A 23,110-nucleotide genomic window follows, 5' to 3' on the forward strand; every position below is an offset into this window, starting at 1 on the left:
GTCAGGATGTTAAATTAATTAATTAACTAATTAATTAATTAATAACAAAAATCTAGTTGCCTCCCTTCAAATCAAGACTGGACAAGGTAACCCAGTAAAGGGTCCTAAAATGAGGCAAAAGAGTAAGAGACTGCCCCTGTTCCCACTGTTAGAAGTCCCAAAAGAAGACCAAGATACCCAATCATAACATATATGCATAGGGCAGACCTATGCAGGCACCCTGATTGTCAATTCAGCCTCTTTGGACACCTATGAGCCCAGGTTCTGTGGGTTTTCTTGTCATGTCCTTGACCCCTCTGCTTCCTAAAATCCTTCTGTGCTTCAGCAGGATTCCTTGAGCTCTACCTAATGTTTAGCTGTGGATCTCAGCATCTGCTCCCATCAGTTGCTGATGTAGCCATAACATGTTATATAAAAAAAAAATCAAACGCAGAAGAGCATCTTTAAGATGTGTGATTCAACAAATAGTTCTTAATCTTAACAACAAAAGCACCATTTGTCAAAGGAAGACCTGATAAGTGCATCTCATCTAAATTAAAACTACAAAGGATCATATATAGAAGACAAAGTAGTCATTATTAAAAAAATATCTGCAATACAACAGAGGAATGGGATCTACAATATATACAGAAATATCAAAAGGCAATTCTCTCTCTCTCTCTCCACACAGCCACTCCCTCTCTCATCTCTTTCAATATGCACACATATGTACACTCAGCAAAAGGAAGAAGGACAGATAAGAGTGAATAGGATATAGACGTGGCAAACTAGCCAAAGGAATGACCTGTATTTTCATCAAAGAGACTATTTAAAGCCATGAGATAGATACCTTTCAGAATGGATAAAATGAAATAGGGATGAAATCAAATGCCAGCACAAGTGAAGAGGAACAGGGTTGGCCTTGTATTGCTGGTGAGAAGATGAAGTGGTCAAGGCACTCTATAAAAAAACAAAAAAAAACAAAAAACGGAGCACTTCCCTCATCTCTTCCATAGGACTCACCAAGCACTGCCTAATGTTTGGCTGTGAGTTTCTGCATCTGTTTTCATCAGCTACTGGGTGACGCCTCTCGGAGTAGTCATACTAGATTCCTGTCTACAAGCTTGGCAGAATAGCATTAATAGAAGCAAGGATTGGATCTCTCCCATGGGATAGGTCTCAAGCAGGGCCAGTCTTTTGTTGGCCAGTCCCTCAAACTTTGCTATCTTTGTCCCTATCTATCTTTGTCCCTACACATCTTTAGACAGAACAAATTTCAGGCCAAAGATTTTGTGCGTGAGTTGGTGTCTTTATTCCTCCACTGTCAGTCCTGTGTAGCTACAGAACGTGGCCACTACAAGCTCCATTTCCCCCACTGATTGGAGTCTCAGCTACAGTGATGCCCCCCATTAGACTTTCTAGGGCCTCCCCTAGCCTAGGTCTCTGGCAAATCCCAGAGATGGCCCCTACCTCCGATTTCCAGTCTTTCTTACCCGGCCCTCTCTCTCTGCTCTCCCTACTCCTAATCCCCACCCCAGCTCCCCTCCCTACCCAGTTCCATCTCTCCATCCACTTCCAAAGCTTACTTTATTGCCCTTTCTGGTGAAATTCAAGCATCCTCCTTTAAGCCCTCCTCATAACTTAGGTTCTTTGGGTCTATGATTTTAGCAAGGTTATCCCGCACGTTATGGCTAGCATCCACTTATAATCCACATATACCATTCATGTCTTTTGGGGTTTGGATTACCTAATTCAGGGTAACATTTTCTAGTTCATCCATTTTCGTGCAAATTTCAAGATATCATTGTTTTTAATAGCTGAGGGAAGCAGAGGGAACCAGGACTCTACAAGAAGACCTACAGAGTCAACTAACCTGGGCCCAGGGGGCCTCACAAGACTGAACCACCAACCAAAGAACATGCATGGACTGGTCCTAGGCCCCCTGCACATATGTAGCAGATGCACAGCTTGGTCTTCCTGTTGTTCCCCCAACAATTGGAGTGGGGGCCCTCTTTGACACCGATGGCTTCCTTTAGATCCCACTTCTTCTAATTGGACTTTGTTGTCTGACCTCAGTGGGAGAGGATGCACCTAGTTCTGCAGCAACTTAGTGTCCCAGGGCAGGTTTGTACCCATGGGGGCCTCTCCCTTCTCTGAGGAGAAGGACAGGAGGAGGAGGGGAGGGGTATGCAAGGCAGAGCTGGGAGGAAAAGAGAAAGGCTGCAGTCAGGATGTAAAGTGAATAAATAAATACAATTTTAAAAATAACTGTGCAGTTTCTCAGGAAGCCAAACAAGCAGCTATTGTAGGACCGTGATAGCTCATTTTAATCAACTTCATTGGACTGAAACCACCTTGACCACTAGTGAGGCACACTTCAGGTGTCTATAAAGGAATTTAAAAAAATAATTAATTCAAGAGGTTAGGCACACAGTGAATGTGCCTGGCACCATCCTGGGGGCTCAGGGTCTGGACAGAATAAAAAGAGAAAGAAATGTAATCCTCCTGTGCTCCAGCTTTCATTTCTTTTTGCTTCCTGACTGTAGATGCTGTGTGACCAGCTGCCTCACTCTTCCACCACTCCCCTCAACACGGGCTATAGCCCTGTTAAACCTGAGCAGAAGCCAAACCTTCCTCCCTTTGCTTGTTGTTTTCACAGATTTTGTCAAAGTGATGAGAGAAGCAACTAGTATAATACCTTAGCAATTACCTTCTTTGTTTCAGAGAAATGAAAATATTTTACATGAAAATAACTTACATGATTATTTATAATCATCTCATCCATAATAAACAGAGCCTGGAACCATCCCAGGTGTCCCTCAGTTGGGGACAGAGGCATCTGCTGCAATGGACTATTGTTTTGTGGGATGGCCAACTGAGCCATTAGTGATGTGCAAGGCCTTGTAGAGAGCTTTCTAGTAAAGTAAGTACAAGAGAATTTGGTCTTCAAAGATCACCTACATATCACTCCATTTTATGTGTTACATTTATAATAAAATCTTAGGTAAAGAAAATAAATTGGTGGCACAGTTAAGGATAGGGTACGAAAGGGCAGTTGGCAGTATTTTCATTCATAGAACTTTGAAGCTTGCCTGTTGTTATTGACTTCAGTTTGTTTGCTTGTTTTGTCCCTCCACAGCTTATATGTTAAAACCCAAATCCCTCATGAGCTGTGTGGGTAAAGCCCCTCACACAGTGGTTCTCAACCTTCCTAAGGCTGTGACCCTTTAATACAGCCCTTCATGCTGTGGTGACACTCAACCATAACATTATTTTGTTGCTAGTTCATAACTGTAATTTTGCTTCTGTGATGGGCGGGATATCTGATATGCGAACCCAGAGGGGTCGTGACCCACAGGTTAAGAACCACTGCTCTAGGATGTGAGTAGGTTTAGAGAAGGTCTGAAGGGTAGAGCCTCCATGACGGTTTAATGCCTATCAAGGATCACAAGAGGCTGGAGTATTTTCTTCCCTCCTTCCTCTCCTTCTATTTCTCCTTCTCTGTCTCTCCCTAAAGGAATACATCAGAAGGGGGCCGTCTGCACACCTCAAAGATGCTCATCATCACCACAAAGCAAGAGTACTGCCACCTTGATCGGGAACTTCCTAGGGATCCTTCCAAACTATGAAACCATGCCTGTTAACTATTGAGAGCCCTTTAATGGCTGACTACAGTGCTGGATAAATCTAGGATGTGTGTTAAAATTACACAGAACTAAGAACACACGAATGAGTGCAAGCAAACTGAGAAGCCCACAGTAGGAACTAAGAATGATGGGTTGCTTCAATGTCCCCACTATGGTACTGTTGGATAGTTTTTTGTACGATGTTCCCATTAGGAGAAACTGGGTAATGAGCACACTGCACTGTGATACAGCTGTATAAGAGCGCACAATTATATTCATATCAATTTAAGTGAAAATCATAGCCTTTAAAAGTGCAGCATTCTCCTTGGCCACAGAATAATAACAATACAGAAAAATCATAGGGATATAAAGTGATTTCCCACCTCCACGCGTGAACGTCAAGCCATGGGACAAAGAGTAGCCGGCACTCTGGTGATAATACTGTGAAGAAAATAAGGCACAAGTGGACCCTGAGTGACCAGGGGATTCTAGGTATCCATTCAGAACAGAACGCATCCATCAAAGCACTAAATAGCAGGCATGAGGGGGCCCTTAGAAGAGAAGCCGGGAAGGAAATAACCAGCTTTGCACATCCCCTTGGTTCAGACCATCCACCAGAGCCACCTGCTGTGTGCGCAAGAGCACCCAGTCTGCATGGACGCTGGCTACCTTTGTTCTCTAAGTTTTAGAAACATTATTTTTAAAAGAAGGAAAGAATGCCATCTCTTACCTCATTATAATGAAGGATTTCTGTTAATTTCTGTAACTACTCCATCTTAGGTCTCTGAGATGGCTTAGCCCTTAAAGGTACTTGTAGGTAAGCCTGCCAGTCTGGCCTTGGACCTGTGTGGTAGGGGTCAATCACCACCTATGGAGTAGTCCTCGGAACTCAGCATGTGAGCCCCTCCACTGCATAGATAAATAAGTAAAATGTAATTCAAAAATAAAATAAAGATCTGATTCATCTAAATTTTATGGCAACTTATATTTAGTGTTTGATATGATATATTTGTGTATGTACATATGTATTTTGCATCTTTTGTGTCTTTTGATTTTACTTAAGTTTATTATAATAGTGATGATATTTTAATTCCAATTTAGTTTCACACTTAATATTGGTAATTGGTTGACTTTTTGACACAGTATAAAAATCATTTTTTTTGAAGGGTCTTTTTCTTTTCTTTTTTTTTTAAACCAACAATATGGCAGCTGCTTATCATTTATTATGCCGAATTGGGGGACTAATTGGTATCAGAAGCTAGAAGTTTAGACAAAGGCACTATCAAAGTGAAATTTTTTGCGTGGCCCTAAGCACTACAGTTTGATCCAACATAGACAAGGACATGGTTTAGCTCAAATTTATTAAATCAATTAACGTTTATATAGGAGTGACTATTTAAGCACATTTTATAAAGAACCACTTGACATATCCTGTGCCCTGTACTCATGTGACAACTTAACCGGGAATACAGTGTGTCACTGAACACTTAACAGGTGTGAACATCAGGCCGCTGGATGAGGGTTACTGTATGCTGTGGCTTCTCTGTCCCTCTGGACCCTAGACTGTCTCTGATACCCTCCAACTTTAGCTTTACTGTATTTAAGTGTTTTCTCTCTCAACTCCATTTTGAGTTATCCACTCAGTGACAAAGAGTGCACTTCTGCAGAGGGATTCCAACAATCACTTTATATGTTTTATGTAATTTCAGTCCAATTGACCTATTGCCCTGACATCTCTCAGCTCTCATGTGTATTCTCTTCATGAATCAATGTCCACAATGAAATTTTACTTATACTTTCAAGAACTATTTATTTTTATTTATGTGTGTGTATACCGTGTGTGTGTGTGTGTGTGTGTGTGTGTGTGTGTGTGTGTGTGTGCATGCGTGCTTATGGAGATGAGGAGTCTTAGGTCCCCTGGAGCTGGAATTACAGGTGGTTGGGTGATTCCTGGGATGGGTACTGGGGGCTGAATTCAGGTCCTCCGCAAGAGCTGGAACCATTCTTAATTGCTGGAAATTCTCTCCAGCCCCTTTGTTTTATTTTGCACACTCATTTACTTTAGTCAAATAATTTGGGCATTGTGCAAGCATGATTTTAAATGCAGCTAACTGGAAATTTTCTTTTTAACTGCTGATATTAGATTAAAATAAAGAAGAAATAAAAATAGAAGACAGTTTTTAGAGTTAGTTAGATACCTGAGGTCGTTATATATTATTTCGAGCTGAACCAGAAGGAAAACTTCTAAATGGTGCCAACTCTTTCATTACCTTTGGCTAATATAAAGGCAAACAGAAAAAAATACAAAGTACCATATTTTTAGTGATAATAATTTGACACCACAGTATGAAAATTATGGAGCAGAAAATCTTTGCCCCAAGATTTTTCTCATTTTAGTTATGGTCACTGGGGTTTTATTAAATTTTAATTACAAATACAGAATGCTTATTATTAGTTATACTTTTATATTTAAAGATGACAAAATAAAAATGTATTATATACTATTAAATAGCAAGCTTTAATCTTGTAATTATTTCCTTCTGTAAAACCAAAGAAGTTACAAAAATACACATTTTATCAAGACCATTCTTCTTGTGTCTATGTGTTCGTGTGAATGCATGCATGTTTATGTGTGCCAGTAAAAGCAAGGCCATATGTGCTGGCATCTGTGTGTCTCAGGGTACACATGTGTGCATGTGCATTTGCATGTGGAAATCAGAGGTGAGACTCATGCCCTGTTCCTCATGTATTTAATACTAACCAATGCTAATTCACCTTTCCATTCTATTCTGTCTTATTTTGAGAGATCATTGCTTTATTACATAAATTACTTACATGTGTAAATTATTTAGATTATTTCTTTTCTGCATTGTTTTTTAGTATTTGAATTTCCTCTTACAATGCCTATGCATTTTTTTATAGTGGCTTTTCTTACAGCGGCTATGTCAGAGTCTATAGCATGTGTCTATAATATATTAAAATCTCAATATGAATCAATTTTCTTACCTATTACTACAGAAAGTAGGGACTTTGGGACATTAAAAAGTCTTCAAAGCCCTCCTGATGATTATCTCTTGGGCTTTCATTATAAATGTGTATGATATCTTTGGACATTATGCTATTAAATTCACTTTGTTTTAGTAAATGGTTCACTAGACTCACTGTCTTATTTGCCTACAGAGCTACTGTTTTTCCAGTTCAACACTGGTGGCTTGCTACAAGAAACAAATGGTGGACTAGTGAAATGCCTCAATGGGTAAGGTGTTTGCTGCCAAGCATGACCTGTATTCCTCGTTTGGGGCCCTCTAAACCTCCACATGTGTGCCATGATATATCCACACACACCCCATACACACATAAATAAAATAAGTAGATAATAAAGCAATTTAAAATGGAATAGATAGTGAAGATGTTAAAGTCTATTAGGTCCAATATCACAGAAAAAATGAACAAAGTAGAAGGCAAACCACAACAAAAGATCAAAATCCAAACACAGGGAAAGTGCTGACAATTCAGAGAAGGCAGGGGAGATGAGGTAATTTTAATGGTTAAGCAGTCTATTGTGTATGCCGGACTTTCTAGAGAATGGACTTTAGAGACTGAAATAGTCTAACACAGTTTAGCTGACAAGCCTGCTTTTAAAATGTACTTCCTTAGGCGTGACTGATAGCTCAGCAGGCCAAGTGCTTTCTGTGCAAGCATAAGGACCTGAGTTTGGGTCTCCAGCTCCCAGATAAAATCACAGTGGAGCAGTTGGAGTCTTGCAACCCTAATGGCGGAAGCTAGAGACTAGAGGACCTCAGGCACCTGCTGTCCAGCTAACCTAGCCAAATTAGCACACTCCAGGTTCACTGGGCAATTCTATCTCAAAAATAAGGTTGAGTGTTGGGGAGATGGCTAAATATGTAAAGAATTTGTCATGAAAGAATCAAACCCACAGAACCCATGGAAAGCCTTCCAGGGTAGGACAAGTCTCTAATACCAGTTCTCCCACAGTGACATAGGAGGCAGAGACAAAAATTCTCTAGGAAGTGTAGACAGACCTTCCTAAAGTTCATGGGTCAGACAGCTTGATGCACATACCATCTCAGTCAAGGTGGGGATGGACACCAGAGGTTATCCTCTGACCTCTCTCTCTCTCTCTCTCTCTCTCTCTCTCACACACACACACACACACACACACACACACACACACACACACCACATCAACATACACAAACAAAACAAATGTACACAAACAACTATGTGCACATAACTGTACATATATACAATACACACAGCAATTACAATTGAATAAGATTCAATGTAAAACTCTGATGTCAACTTCAGGCCTCTACAGACATGCAGCCACATGTAACCACATACAGATGTACACACATACATACACCATTAACATGAATAACATCAATAGTAGTAGTAGTAGTAGTAGTAGTAGTAGTAGTAGTAGTAGTAGTAGTAGATTTCCATGGAGCTTAATTTCAGCTTCGGATTCTAGAGCTTTGATGTTCATTTGCATATATTTAGTCCTTGGATGAACTCTCAATGTTACACTTAACATCTCTTAACGTATAAACCTTAGTTTGTGTGAACAGGATGCCACTTAACTCCATTTGCTCTGAGCTTCTCGTTACCCTTGGTTTCTTATACTATCTTTGCACTCCTGTTTGAACTCATTGTCTATTCATAGACATATTTGCCTTCCAGAATGACTGCCTTCCCTCTGAACATTGTCTTTTGACATGTAACTAGGGAAGTAGTAATTCCAAGTGATCTGAATCCAATAAGGCAATTGTGATTAAAATCAGTACATGAATCTATGCAAGAGATGACCTCATCTTATTTACCACCTATACTAGCATAGCCTCATTCAGCTTCTCAACCCTAAGCACAAGTACTTCACAAGACGCTTGTACTTATGAGCTACAAACACTATGGTTGATTTTTTTTTGTTTCATTTTGTTTTGGTTTGGTTTTCGAGACAGGGTCTCTCTGTGTAGCCTTGGCTGTCCTGGACTTACTTTGTAGATCAGGCTGGCTTCGAACTCACATTCAAATTTGTTCTCAAAGTTAAACCAACAAAAATAGATAGGTAAATATATAGGTAGGTAGATAGATAGATAGATAGATAGATAGATAGATAGATAGATAGATCATTGTGTCCAATTTGTGAAACTTTTCTGGCTATGATAATTTTGTTTTTTATATTTTTAACTGAGATGTTTAATCCAGTTTTCACTGTCAGCTTGACTGGATTCCACATTACCTAGGAATTACGAAAGCATCCACTGGGCATCTGTATGTATGTTTCTAAAAGGACTGAGAGGGGGAAACATCCTAAATGACTGTGCCATCTTTCAATGGGCTTCTGAGTGTCAGAAGAATAAGAGGGAAAAAGGCAAGAACCAGGAAAGGGGCAGCCTTGTATTTTCTCTAAGTCCCAGTTTGCCATAATGTGAACACCTCTCCTCCACCACATGCTCCAAGCATAATGGTCTGTCCAGTGTATAGGTCCTGGAGTGACACTCTGAAACCATGGACCAAAAACCTTCCATCCTGAACTTGGGTCAGTAGTTTCATCACCAAAATAAGAATAGTAACTAGTAAAGTCATATCTTCTTGCACTCATGGATCCTGGTGAGAACTCTATTGTGTCTGGAGAAATTTCTTCATATGTCTCCTTTTCACACCATGACTCTTTTCTTCCCCTGGTCACTGCTCCCTCTTGCTAATAAGTACTCTCTTCCCTCTATCTTCCCAGTGCCTTTCTATCAGGCAGCTGTTGGCTCTTCATTATTGGTCATCGATATTCTTATTTGTTCTCTATATTTTTTATCTTTATTGATTTTTGTAAGAAGATCTGGGCAACTTTCCCAATTTTATGTTTTATCCCCTGTATTAGATTTCTATGCATTTATTTTAGCAGTCATATTAATGATTTTCCCTTAATTTTATGAGTTTTTTTCTTGCTATCTCACTATTCAATCTTACAATAGCCCATTCCTGCTTTTGAAATGAAATGTCTACTTTTATCCAAGTACATTGTTTTTTGTGAATATCTCTACGCAGTTTTTACAAAATACACTCAACAAATTCTCCCTGAAATATGGAGACTAATTCTCATTCTCCTGAATGTTGGTTGACATTAATAATACGTTTTTAATTAATACAATACAGCAAAAGTTATCATCAATGATATCTCAGGTTAAACAGTTCAGGATCTAAAGATACCAAATTCATGTAAGCTTCACTTTCATAAATCTGTATTAATGGTTATAGAATAACATATGTGGCAATGACCAAAGATATGTTCAATTTAAGTACAGGGTTGCATATTCTAGGAAGCCAATATGTCATTTCAAATTACAAGGGGAGGGTACTTTAATAGTGACTTTAAATTCTACAAGCTAATAATACAGTTTTTCATAATCAGGCAAATTAAGCATTCTTTTCCAGCAAAGAAAGGCTTGTCTTAAAGGCCAATGTACAAAATCCTAACCTAGTCAACTATCGAGAAAATGAGTCCCATACGGGACATGTAGACAAGATGCTGGAAGGAACTGGAGCAACCCAGATCTAACCACAAAGACTTATCAGGGAAGCTCTTTCCCCAACCATCATGAGGCTTGATGAATAATGGAAGTCTTTGACAGCTCAATGGCATGGGTTGTGTGTATATTAATATATGACTTTATTATAACACTTGACATGTCAGGAGCTAGGTATGAACGATCCAGACTTGAACAGAAAAATAGGCATGGAGCCCATTTTGAAACATTTTCTTGAGAGAGATGGAAACATTAATCAAATAGTCACACAAATAATGATTTGACTAAGTCAGCAATTCCCAACTTTCCAACACAAAATGTATTAAAAATTAAAACATATTGATGCTACTCCAACAACAGATCATAAGATAAAACATGCAAATGAATTAAAGGAGTCAGCATGAAGTGGTATCACAGATTACTTAATTATTTTGAGAAGTGATAAAAATTTTGATTCATATGGATTTTTGTGTCATAGCACAAATCAGAGAGAAAATATTTTATTAAAAAGAAGAATAAACAAGATAATAAAATATCACCCCATATGCTAAAAAACAAGACAAGATATATAAGATACAACAGTGAAGACAAAATAGACCACATACATCAATATGATAGTTAGTTTGTAAACGCTGTCTATGCATCAGTGCACAAACTGAATGTCATTTACCCACACATCAGGTAATCAATCACACAGCATCTTGACATTTTTCATGATAGTACTCCCATTCCTTAAAAGGCCGCCTATCATAGAGCAAAACAAACAAGGGTATAAATGTTATTAAATTCTTTCATGTATGTATTAAAATGGCTCTTGCAAGAAAACCTATTCCGTGTACTTCTTTCTTATTTCATAGACAACTCTCTTCCATCAAGGATTTCTTGAAAGACTCAGGGAAAGTCCATGGGGGCAACATATTTTCACACTGTGTGCAACAACAGGGTAGGAGAACACTAATAATTATAATAGACTTCAGGAATAAAATTTAAAATCATAATACTATAAGTGAGGAAATCCAAACTTAGGAGATATTTTCAATTCTTTGGAGATGAAAGAGTTTTAAAGGCTCAGTAACTAGATCTCCCTCAGGAATCATGGCCCTGCTTACAATTCCTGCCACTCTATAATGTAAGTGCTGTGCAGCGTTCCCATCCAGCTATTCTTCTGTGGTGATTAGCATAAACTACATTGTTATGTCACAGAGCCTGGAGTTGGAGATGTTCAGAAAGCACCATCTTGTAAGCCCTCAAGAAGCATGACTTAAAATTGGATCATGAGACCATCAATATGGCTCAGTGGGTAAAGGCATGTGCAGCCAGCCCTGACAACCTGAGTTCAATCCCCAGAACTCACACGGTGACAGGAAGAAACTGACTCCTGAAAGCTGTCCTCTGTCCCCTTATTTTTACAAGCACTCAGTGGCTGTACACATGTACACAGAAGCACAGTCATACACACACACACACACACACACACACACACACACACACACACACACAAATAATAACAACAATACTTCCTAAAAGTTTCAAATAACTTATTTAACCGGAACATGATTTTAACAATGAAACAAACTATACTTAAGATGCGCTTTAAAAAAGGAAAAAGAAAACAGAATTCCAACCAAACTAAAAGTGCCGAATTAAATATTCAAATGAATAATGCAACCATAAGCTAGTTTCTCACTGACATTAACTAAAATGGGATGTTCCATGTCGAGTAGGGCTCCGGAGATGGACCTGACTAGGATGTCAAAAGACTTGGAGAAAAGGTAAGCACAGACAGATACCCAGAAAAGCTGTAACTGGATGGTCAGAGCTCTCTGCTTAACCCAGCACCCCAGAAGCTATGTGTGCTTATTATGTTAAGTGGAACAGAGAGGCACTCTAATTGCATACAGCTGAACAAGGAGACAGAGTTATTACATGCAGATAAACAAGAAGACAGGGTTTATGGTATACAGTTGAATTAAGGGGACAGGCTTAGCTAATCTTGATGGGATCAGTGTGTAGAGAAGCAGTTTTTAGGCAGCAAACATTGGGTAGGGGAATCTATGATGGACATTTTCTGCACACACTGTCAACACCCACACTCAGCCCCGAGGAAGGCTTTGCCATCCCTCTGAGGCTATCGGGCCCTTGGGGTGACCATGCCTATGTCAACAGCACACAGTCACTCCCTCGCTCAGGGCTTCCTCCCCTCCAAAGAAGGATGGCATTATTGTAGGCAAAAGACTTGCATGAACAGAGGTGTGCACACAAATAACCACAGTATACCGAGAACCCTCAGAAGTGCCTTAGCACTCAGTTTCACTGAGGCTGAAGTGTGGCATCTTCATTATTATAGGCTTCCTTTCAACCACAGTAGCAAGCACACATATCATCCCTGAGGGCTTTCTTGTGCCTCATTGCAGTCCTCCGCTCCTCTTCCACGTTCCAATCAGCCATATACAACCACTGATCTGGATTGGCCACATATCAGTGGTTTGCAAAATTTGTTACATGTGGACAATCAAAGGGTGTATAATCTTATCTTGCCTTGGTTCTGCCATTCTGCATAATTATTCGGAGACTTATGCATGTCATTTCACACATCAACAGTCCATTCATTTTTAATGTGAGTGCATGCATTACAATTTATTTAGCCACATTGATAGGCAAGTGGAAGACAGTTGCTTCCAGTCTGAGTCAATCAAAAACAAATCTGGGTTCCATTTTTGTTTAGACAGACATTTTTACTTTTGTTGCATAACTGTGTGTGTGTGTGTGTGTGTGTGTGTGTGTGTGTGTGTGTGTGTATAAAACCCAGGCTGAATGGGGACTGTTATGATGTTAAGCTTTTTAAAGAAGCATTCACATTGTTGTACGCCTCCTTGCCATGATTTTGTGTGTAGATGCTTCATAGTCTTGTCACTATTTGTCATGGAGATATGTGGTTTAGATAGGTTTCTATAAAGGCCTAACTCATAGTCTACTTTTGTAAGTTTTGCAAGTGTGTTTGAAGGGGGAAGTAGTATTGTTTCTGTCCACTCGGCTTAAGGTCCACATACGGTTGTATGAGAGTGAGGGCATCTGATAGCTTGCTGGAATAATCACTTATGATTGGTGCATTTGCTCTGCCAGCTTCAGAAAGGCAAAAGCTGCAACATTATTGATTCATGTGCATCTTATTTCCTGGTGGTTACTGTTTAATATATGTAGAGTTCTGTGGAAAGATCCATATGTGTTTATGATTTATATTTTCACTTTCCCATACTTAACATTATCAGTATATTATATAACTCATGTTTTGTAATGACATTATTTATTGAGTTCAGGTTTCCCAATGCTCATATTGGTTTCTTAGCTTTTCTTTAATTCATTTTACCTTTGCTTCACATTAACTTGTTATATCATTCCTGCTTGTTTATTTTCAATATTTATTAGCCCATTTATTTTAATGTCCCTTTTGGGGTAATATAATACCATAACATGAAAAAACATAGGGTTGGAAATAACAAATACATTTAATATTCTTACACAGAAAATATAAAATACTATTGAAAACTAAGAAATGCATAAATACAGGTACATAGTATGTTCAAGATTTAGTAGGCTCAATGTTATAAATGTATGAATTATATTAAATTGATCTATGCATCAAATACAATTCCAATAAAACTCTCCCAAGGTTATTTTGTAGGAAATTTCAAGCCAATTATAGAATTCACTTGGAAATACAAAGCAATAAAATCAGTAAAGAAATCTTGAGGTAAACAAAGATGTAAGACTTACTGTGTTGGATATTAAGACCACGGTGTTGTTTTGGAGACAGTGTCTTACTGGGTAGCCCATGCTGGCTTTTAACACACAATCCTGCCTTAGCTTCCTAAACAATAGAATTACAGGTTTAAGCTACCACACTTGGATAAGCCCACCATAATTAAAATTTAAAAATAAATACAGTTTTTAAAAACACACCACAAAATGGTGTTGCTCTACAGAGCGGTTAGTGATTTAAACATACTATACTATTAAACATCCTACTCACACCTGACTTAGGGTAAAGGGTAATCTGTTGATGACTGAGAGAGAACCAATGCCCTAGAGAAGATGTTATCTAATCAGAGATCTATATCGAAGTGTAAAAATTGATTCTGACTTCACTTTATTTGCAAAATTAAATTTCAAGTCAATTGTAACTTATTTACGCATGAGAAACAAAAACATCTAAGAGTAAAGATAGAGGACCTAACTAGACATCTCGGAGAACAGGCTATTACCATGATCAACAACTATGTAAAAGTATGTGACCTCATTAATAATAGGCCGAAATAAGTCAAAACAGTGCAAGGTTACTTAAAATACCCTTCCATAAGTGCTGATAATAAAACAAACAACAAACAACACATAGATGATATCAAGCAGCAAGCAATCGGTGGTGTAGGCTACTGGGAGTATAAGTACATAATGACCTCCAGCCTCAATTTGACAGGATCTGCTAGTATAGACTGGATGTGTAGGACCCAAAATGCGCATTCATAATTTAACTACCAGTGTAATGGCAGAAGCCAGGTGGGGCTCTGAGATGCGCTTAGGTCATGATGCAGAGCCCTCCTGTATAATAGACCTCAGAGAAGTCCTTCACCTTCTTCATCATGTGTAGATACCACAGTAAGAAGGCTGCCTGAGAACAGAGACATTGACATTCACTAAACCCTAAAACACCTACACTCTGCATTTCCTAGTCTCCAAGACTGTAAAAAAAATAAATCCCTTTGCCTATAAGGCACACGGCGCATGGTGGTTTTGTTCTACCTGTTCACAGAACCTCTAATATATAGTAATGTGATAAGCTATGACCCACATGTATCAGGAATCACTGAAATAGTCACAGTGGTTTCATTTGCAGTATTTCCCAAACGGACACGATTTAAATATCTATAAGGAATAGAAGAGATAAACTATATTATGTTTCCACAATAGAACGACTGCAAAGCAATGAAAATGACTTAGCTAGTATTGATATCTAACTTCTTTGAATTTCACAAAATATTTTTTCAATGAAGAAAGCAAACACAAAAGAAGAGATATTATACAGTTTTGTTTATATAAATTCGAAATACAGCCAGAGCTGGAACATTGGATTCAGGAATACAGACTTGGTTAGTAAACCTGTCAACAGGATTGTTTTTGAAAATCACAGTAATGCTTTGAGGGAGGGTGGATTCCCTGCCTGAAGGGAATGTGGGATTTCAGAGTGCTGGCAGGATTTTGTTCCAAGTCTATCAGTAACGACAAGTGTGCTTTCATTCTGGGTGCATTGTATAACCTGAACATCATCTGCTTTGTAGGATTTTAAGGTATGTATCTTATATGAGCTATATTTTAAATGAAATTATTTGTTTCCACAAGAATTATAAAATGAATTATTTGGAAAAAAGGAACACTGTTACAATGAAAGGTATTTCTTCAGAAGATAAATCTGAAGGAAAGTGCAGGTCAGAGTGGAAAGGTCAGACCTTGACATGAATGAATCCAGCTAAGATGACAGAAGTGATGAGGGTCTAAGCATTCATTGTCTAAACACCATGGGGGATTTTTATACTGTGATATTAAAGGGAATGACTAGGTCCTTAAAACAGTTTTGGAAAAGTCACTTCATTTGTGGCACTTGTGTGTTATTTTTAAATTGAAAAAAAAAATGTCCATAGCACACACTAAAAAGTAGCTCCTAAGAGTTTTAGTCATTCGGCTTCTGTCCATTGGGCTGCATAAAGTGAACTTTAGCCTCAATTTACAGAACATCCATTTGAGCATTCAACTATGATAAACACAGGTGGCTAAACTTGTGTAGCAATTTTAATAACAGAATAGTAGGTGTATTAGTTACTTTGTGCGTGGCTAGGACAAAATACCCAGTAATAGCAATTTACAGAAGGAAAGATCCATGTGGGCCCATAGTCAGCCATGTCAGAAAAGTCATAGTGTAGTTAAGCCCTGGTGGCTGGGGCTTGAGGGAGGCAATCACATGGCATCCGCACCTAGGAAGCAGAGAGAGATGAATGCTGGTATTTGTCTCGCTTTCTGTTTTATAGTCACCTCGTATCTCCAGCCCATGGAACGGAACGGTGCTACCCATATTGAGGGTGGGTCTCCCACATCAATGAATTGAACCTAGAGAGTCCCTGGTAGACACGCCCAAAGCTTACTCTCCACTGTGTGTGATTCTTAATGCCATCAACCTGACAGTCAGCCTGAAACATCGCAGTAGAGCCGCATGGAAGGTTGAGCTTGATTTTGTTTAGTCGTTCATCACCTAAATTAATCATTTTCATAAGGTCTCCCCCTGAACCATCTACTCAAAATACAGAAAGTTCCTAAAGAGATTGTTTCCAAACAATTATAACGTATTACAGAAACACACTAGAACTTTCACTCCCTGCTGTGGTTCTGAGTCTACACCATGCCAGTAACAGTCTCTTGTTTCATCAAAGCTAGTTGTTGTGACTGGATGATCCGGTTGTCAAACACTTGTTTTTTGTTGATTAGGGAGAAGCTACTAAAGATGACACATGTTGTGGGTTATCTTTGCCCAACCTGACAATTCACTAAAGCAGTACTTCTTTTCATTAATTAAGTTTAATTTAGACACTTTTACACATGTCCTTTCATTCTTGGCACTCTCCCTACCACCTCCCTGCTCCCTGCAACCTACCCACAAAATCTCTCTCTCTCTCTCTCTCTCTCTCTCTCTCTCTCTCTCTCTCTCTCTCTCTCTCTCTCTCTCTCTCTCATGTTCATGTGCATTTGCTTTATTATATAAGCTAGTGAGCTTAACCAGGAATATCTGTATGCCCTTTGGTTTGGATCTATACAAAGGAACGTGGTGGGCTCAGCAGTGAGTACAGAACTAAAGACACTGATTCTCCTTACCAAGAATCTATCAATAGTAGATTACTCAAGAGTAAGAGGTAAGGCTCTGTTCCCTCCTCCTGGTTCGATGACTGATTGTTAATTGGACCACTTTTCTGTGGACCTAGTTCAGCTATCAACTGTTACTGTGAGTTGCTAATAGTGGTTGTCCTGAGTCTAGAGCATGGATTTTCCTACATAATTACACTGTGGAGCTGAAGAGATGGATCAGCAGTTAAGAGTACTGGTTGCTCTTCCAAAGGTCCTGAGTTCAATTCCCAGAAACCACATGGTGGCTCACAACTATCTGTACGGAACCTGTTGCCTTCTTCTGTTGTACATGAAGACAGAGCACTCATGTATATAAAACACATAAATAAATCCTTAAAAAATAATTACACTGTATCTTTCTGAGCTTTAGAAGGTATGGTGGTTTGAATAAAAAAATGGCCCCCATCAGTCCATAGGGAGTGTCACTATTAGGAGGTACATACAGCCTTGTTGGGGTAGGAATGGTTTTGTTGGAGGAAGTGTGTCACTAGAAAGCAGGCTTTGCAGTCTCAGAAACTCAAACCAGGCTTAGTGGTCCACAGTTCTTTACCCTGTTGTCTTCAGACCCAGATGTACAACTATCAACTATCTCCCAGCACCATGTCTGCCTGTGTGCCACCAGGCTTCCTGTTATTATGATAATGGACTAAACCTCTGAACTACAGGTCAGCTCAGTTACATGTTTTCCTTTGTAAGAGTTGCCATGGCTGTGGTGTCTCATTACAGTAATAGAAACGCTAAGTCAGAGGGGTTGGTATAAATGTCTCGTTCAGGCCTGAGCCCACACTCATCATTTCTTATCAGAATCTTGCACAGCCACGAGTCTCTTCATTTATTATCATTCATTGTAAGAAGAAGCATCTATGGCTTAGGCTGAAAACCTCTTTGACAATGAGTATAAGGTTAGATTTGGAAGGCGGTTTAATGCTGTGTCAATTTGGTTAAACAACCCAAGCAAGTTCCTGACATGGACCTATCATCATGGTCCAAGGCTTGACTTATTAGCCAGGCTTACGGTAGGAAATCTGGGTCATTCCTCTTTACTCTCTACCATGGGACAGGCATCAAATCCAACTGGAGGACAGGTGATCACTCCCACAGCACTCAACCAGTTAATTCACAGGCAGGCCTACGGTATACCTTGCCCAGAAGGTTGGACTTCTGGTTCACAGGGTTCACAGCTGGCTAAGACCGATGATGCCATGCCCTGGCAGCAGCCCACACTGAACCCTCCCAACAGAGTAGAGTCTAGACAGCAGGGGGAGCACTTCCCATTCAGTTCCAGCCTGGACTTTTCTGTGGGGTGTTGTGCAAGGTGGTTTTTTTGTTTGTTTTTCTTTTTCTTTCTTTCTTTTTTTTTTTAGAAGGGGGTAATTTTATTTTATGGACTCTATTAGGTAGTTGCAAAAGTAGACTAATACACAACCTAGAAGATAGCAGAAAGTATATATCTAGCGGACAAGACTATGAAAGGACTAAAGTATATGAGAGGTGAATTGTGGGAACCTGGGTCTACAAAAAAATGAATTACTTATTTTCTGTATGATAAGACCAGTGGCCATACAAACATAGCAAAATCTCGACGAAGATATGAAGTCCAGAAACTGATCACCTAAATGTCTGCCTGTCAGATACACCATTGTTAGGTTTTTATGTTGGGGATTGTTTTCTGTTAGAAGGGTACTGAACAAATATTGATTTTTAAAATATAAAGTTATAATTATATGAAAATGATTTTTTTTAATGTTGAAAATTTTTCATCAGGTTCCTTGAATTTTTTGAACTACACCGAACAAACTAATGGGAAAATAGCTTTCTGATTAGATCTGTTGACTAATGAAATATATTTTAACATCTGTACCATTTGTCTTCTGTTTGCTAGAGTTTTTAAATTATTTCCTCTGTTTTTGAGATTTTAATATAATTACATCATTTTCCTCTTCCCTTTCTTCCATCCAAACCTTCCTATATAACCTCCATCCTCTTTTTCAAATGTATGGCCTCTCTTTTCATTAATTGTTGTTACATAAGTGTGTATGTATGCTTACATATATATCATATAATATATATGTGTGCATATTTATTTATGGAAATAAATGCACAAGTATATTCCTAAACATATAAACACACCCTGATCAGTCTGGATAATGTTACTTATATGTATGTTTAGGGGTGGTCATTTGGTATTAGATAACCAATGGGTGTGCTCTTCCAGGGAAGACTATTTCTCCTGCTCCCAGCATTCCTTAGTTGCCTGAACTTCCTTGTATAGGACTGAGGTCATGTGAGCTTTCTCCTATACATCCTACAAGTCTGTTGTTGTCTTTGTTCAGTTCATGTGTAGGGAGTCAGGCTGGTGAGACTTTATGGGTGTAGCTTATTCCATTCCTAGAAGACACAATCTCATAGCAAACTCCCTGGTCCCCTGGCTCTTTTTGCTCCCTCTGAACAATGATCCCTGAGACTTAGGTATGGGAGAGGAATTGTAAATGTATCAGTGAGGCATTGTCTCCATAACTCTTCATTTTGATTGGCTGTGTTTTTCTGTAAAGATCCCAATCTCTTGCAAATTTACTAGGTCTGGTGGGAACCACTGGGATTAACAAGGGCCCGTATTTGTTTTGCTTTCCTGCCTACCTGACTCAGTTTTGTGGAAGTTATTTTCTTTCTGGAACTAGAAACAGTATTTAGTTACCCACTGCTTCTTGGGGTAGTGCCATTCAGAAATGAAGGGTGAACTCTCCATCTCCATTTTGTATGTTTTACTTGTGTTACAAGACACAGGCTTCCATGTGATTTCTTTGTATTTCTTGGTCCAGCATTCTGCACCTTCTACCCTCAATATCTCCTCTCTTTATTTTCCTTTTACTTATGTTCCCCTATCTTTTTTTTTTATTTAAAACCTCTCCCTCCTGTATCCCCTTCCTATTTGACTGGCTTCCACTGGCACTCCATATTAAATAAACAGAACAGAAGAGTTAGAAACAGGACCACATGTAAGAGGCAATGGTACATCTGTCCTTCGGGGGCTGAGTTATCTCACTCAATATAATTTTTTCATTTCCTTGAAAATTTCATCTTCTTTAGAGCTGAATAAAATTTCACTATGTATGTCTAACAAATTTCATTATCCGTTCATCCGTTGATGAACATCAATCCTGGATCCATTTCCTAGCTACTGTGATAAAGGTGGCAATGAATATGGGAGGGCAGGTATCTCTACAGTGAGATATAGAGCCAAACAGAACACTTTTACAAGGAGCTACTTTTTTCTCATGACTTACATACAAGGTAAAGATACTTGAGTGTGAAAGCATGTGTGGGTAGGCAATAAGGCAATGGAGGAAGAAGGTAGACTGTCCTAAGTCCTATTGTTCTTCAGTAAGTCAGGAATTCACTAGCTTGACTGCTCTTGTCTAGCATTTTGGCTTGTTATAGCTATTGCTGCAGAGAATAACTTGGAAGCTTTTTTTGTAAATTTTTACAGCAATAATGTCATTCATTTCTCAGAATCTCTGATTTTAAATGTTAAAATCTTTATCTTTCATTCCAGGAAATTCAACTGAAGTACTACTCACAGGAAGAGAGGAGCAAGCCCTCTTACTTTCCGAAAGCTGGTATTTTCAGAGTTTACCATACACTACTTGTTTAGCAATCACCTAGAATACTTTCAACTTTGAAAGTAGCTAGACCTTTCGCAGAAATCTGTGGGGGTGGCGTGCTGTAAAGAAATCATGGATTGTATATTGAAGTATCTAGAAGGAGGTCATCGGTTGTTGCCAACCATTTGTATGCCTTTATTTAAAATCCATCATCACGGTAACTTCTCAGGTTCTCTGCATTTCACCACGTTCCAACAGAGACACATGGAGGTACTGTCTGTTGCGAGATGTACCCAATAAACATTCACTACAGAAAATTTACTTTTTAACTTTGTGTGCAATGTGATAATCAATCAATCAACTTACCATGTTTTTACCTACCTATTTTACAGACTGTCATGTAGCTGCCTCTCTTTAGTTAAGAAAAACTACATATTCAGCAGCCAACAGAAAGCTCACATGTGTCAAAGTCATTGCCAAAGCCACTTTATAAATAAGTCCTAGTTTCCATGAAGGTACATTAGGCACACTTCATTGCTGTTCCTACTAAATGCACCAGAAATTTGGAATAGAATGCATGCAGCAATAATGTAAGGACTGAAAAGCAACTGATGGCACAAATTGGAAGAAGAAGGAAGACAAGAAAGAGGATGTGGAAAAAAGGAAAGGAAAGAAGGAGAAAGAAGACCAACTAATTTGGCAGTAAGTTTCCTGGTGCAATTTTTCTTCCATACTTCTCACCTTTTATCTGAATGAAGCAAAATCTCTCAAGTTGTGCCATGTGCATAGTCAAAGAAATCTTTCCGAAGAGACCTTGGCAGATAGCAGGTCCCTTACAAGACAGAGGTCATAGAATAAACTCCAAGTTCCTTGCTTCTCTTTTCCCTTCTCTTTTCAAAGGCATCCCAATTTGAAAGTTGCAACTATACCATTTAAAAACTTTATTCTAGCATTAAGGTAATATGCACTGGAGGACGCTAGTTCTCTCAAACCCAACAGATATAGGTTTCAAGACCACTGAAAGAGTCCATGTTGCTCTTTTTCTCTCACTATCCTGCAGCTCTGAAGTATGACCTAGCTTAGATAAATGAGCATTCATAGACAAAAGACTGAAGTCCTGTTGGTCTCACTCCTGAGTGCTGAAAAGAATATATATCAGAGTAAAGAGAAGAGAACCATTGTTTGAGAAGCATAATTCCTAGAGTCATCTCAGCAGAAATATGCCCCTAAATGGGATGAGTAAGCTATCACAGGAAATCTACTAAAGAGTAGCCGGTGTCTACTCTTGAAGTTGTTCTTAGAGGGCACAAATGCTCAGTAGATGTGGTAGCACTCCATGGTGGTTTAAACAGAAATGTTAGAGGCATAGTCTATGGAAAGTGAGTCAGATTGACAAATCTCTCTCTCTCTCTCTCTCTCTCTCTCTCTCTCTCTCTCTGTCTTTCTCTCTGTGTCTGTCTCTCTCTGTCTCTCTCTGTCTCTCTCTGTCTCTCTCTCTCTCTCTCTCTCTCTCTCTCTCTCTCTCTTTCTCCCTCCCTCCTTCCCTCCCTCAAACACACACAATTTCTATAAGGTTTCTAAAACACTCAGACTCTCATTCTTCAAATTCTTAGTATCCAATAAATCATTACACTACACACAATGGACCAGAAAAGCTTGAAACCCAGAGGAATAAACAGTAGCCAAAAGTTACCTCTGATATGATCCAGATGTGATTATCTGACAAAGACTTTAAAGCAGTTATAATAACACAATAAAGGAAAGATCTAGGAAAGATCCAAAGTTTCATCAAGGAAATATAAGCTTTGTATCAGAGGGAAACTTTAGAGTTGAATAATACAATAATTGCTGTAAAACTCAATGGCTTAATTCAATAACATGATAGAGAAAACAAAAATATCAGTAAATTTGACAATAGGCTAGTAGAAAGTAATGTGAAGAAGTTTTAGAAGGTTGGGAATTATTCCACATGTCTGCAATCTCAACATTTTGCAAGTAGAGACAAGAGTATCAAGAGTTCAAGGTCATCCACAGCCAATTTGAAGCCAGCTTGTGCCACATGAGATCCAGTTTCCAAAAAATAAGGTAGGGAATGAGGACTTATAATTGAGAATTATTTTTAAAAGAACAAAGCCACTCGTATCAACAAAGCAATTAAACAATATCTAGTAGTGCTAGAGAGAAGAAAGAATTTGTTGTGGCAAACATTGGGAAGATACAAAGACTGTGAGACTTTGCATACTTGTTGGGAGACAATAAAAGGGCTTTCTAAACTGCAGTCAGCATAAGCAAGGAGAAATATATGCCCAGAAGTATTGTATCAAAGTGAGAATAAAACATGGTAAAGGTTTGTTTTGATTTTATCTTAATTTATTATTATTGTTTTACATGCTTGTTTTATCCTAACAAAAGA

At 38.8% G+C, this 23,110-nt stretch overlaps 1 long non-coding RNA gene across 1 annotated transcript in view; it reads left to right on the plus strand.

The window, feature by feature from the left end:
• Nucleotides 1-20,951, plus strand: part of LOC311597357 — a 42,809-nt gene extending 21,858 nt beyond the window's left edge. The window contains exons 2-3 of the long non-coding RNA XR_014779197.1: nucleotides 6,786-6,861; nucleotides 20,649-20,951. This is a non-coding gene — a long non-coding RNA (uncharacterized lncRNA). The remainder of the gene's footprint in view (nucleotides 1-6,785; nucleotides 6,862-20,648) is intronic.
• The last annotated feature ends 2,159 nt before the right edge of the window (nucleotides 20,952-23,110 follow it).

This window comes from Acomys minous (assembly GCF_964271855.1).
Source record: "Acomys minous genome assembly, chromosome: 5".
Lineage (NCBI taxonomy): Eukaryota > Metazoa > Chordata > Mammalia > Rodentia > Muridae > Acomys > Acomys minous.